Raw genomic sequence first — 1,409 nt, 5'->3', positions numbered from 1 at the left:
GGCCTGAGTCCTGGCCACGTCCACGCCGACCAGCCATCCTGGGCACAGGACTGCGTGTGGCAAATGCCCGGCCACTGGGCATTTTCCCGCTAGTTGTGCATGCTCGGGACCCCACCAGCTCGGACCCCAGTGGTCTCAGGTGGGCACCCGGGGGAGCCGGCTCTCTGCGGCCCACCCACGAGAGACGAGGCTGGGAGACCATCTGTACTATAGCCCATCTCCCAGCATGGTGCATGGTGGACGCCAACCATCACCCATGCAGCTCAGCTACTTGTCGGCCACACTCCCTCGGGCCCTCGGTGCTGACAGCCCCACGAATCCTGCCACTTCGCTCGCTGTGGGATCCAGCCCCAGTCACTGTCCCTCCCTCTGCCTCAGCCTCCCTGTCTGAGGGTGGGGTGCCGGGGGTGCCCACCCAGAGGCGATGACGGGAGGGTGTGGGGAGCTGAGCATAGCAGTCCCGCCTGCCAGAACCAGGAGGGACCCGGCCCAGAAGCCTCAGGTCCCCAGAGGCCCCCAGCGCTCCCTCTGAGCCCAGCAGACCCAGGCGCCCGCCTGAGGCTCCTGCCCTCACAAAGCCACCTATGCTGGATCCACAGCCAGAGCTCACCCCCCAGCTCCGCCTCTGACGTGCTGTGCGGCCCTAGGAAGCTGCCCAGTATCTGGGCCCTTATTTCCATCTGCGGTGTGAGGAGGCCCGCGGTGCGGAGGCAGTGAGGTGGCTGGTGGCCCATGCCGGGTTCAGGGTCACCTCTCCATCAGCAGCCGAGCAGAATCAGCAGCCACAACAGCAGCATGAAGGAAGGGCTTCGGGAGACCGAGGAGGGCCGCCGTTCGATGAGGAAGTCTTCCCAGAGAAGGTGACCTTGAGCTCGACCCTGAGAAACACGGCGATTTGGATAAGAAGAGAAAAAGATGTGGTGGGACATTCGGGGCAGCGGGGGACGCAGGCACCGGGAGCAGCCGGGCCCTTGGTCCTGGCCCCCGATTCTCCAGCAAACAGGTGCCTGGGGGAGGCCGAGCCCCCTGCACGCCTGCAAAGCAGAAGCCCTCCCTGGCCCCGTCACTGCACCCGGCCTCCCTGGCCCCGTCACTGCACCCGGCCTGCCACGCTGGCCCCGTCACTGCATCCGGCCTCCCTGGCCCCCGTCACTGCATCCGGCCTGGTGACAGGGACTCAGGCTCACGGGGACACAGAGGCACGCCGGGGGAGGGCTCAAGTGTTTGAGCCTGAGCTGGGAACAGCCTGGTGGCTGTGGGGTGGGCTCGCAGATGTGGGTGCCACGTCCCGTGGGCAGCCTCCCTCCCCGAGCTCCAGTGAGCCCACTGGGCGCCTGCCGCGTGCAAAGCCCACACCGCGAACGGCAGCCGAGAGCACGTAAGTCACTGCCTGAGAAGCTATTGCCCTC

The sequence above is a fragment of the Pteropus vampyrus genome, unplaced genomic scaffold (assembly GCF_000151845.1).
Source record: "Pteropus vampyrus isolate Shadow unplaced genomic scaffold, Pvam_2.0 Scaffold239, whole genome shotgun sequence".
Lineage (NCBI taxonomy): Eukaryota > Metazoa > Chordata > Mammalia > Chiroptera > Pteropodidae > Pteropus > Pteropus vampyrus.
The sequence above is the reverse complement of the archived record's forward strand: the minus strand, read 5'-3'. Positions refer to the sequence as shown.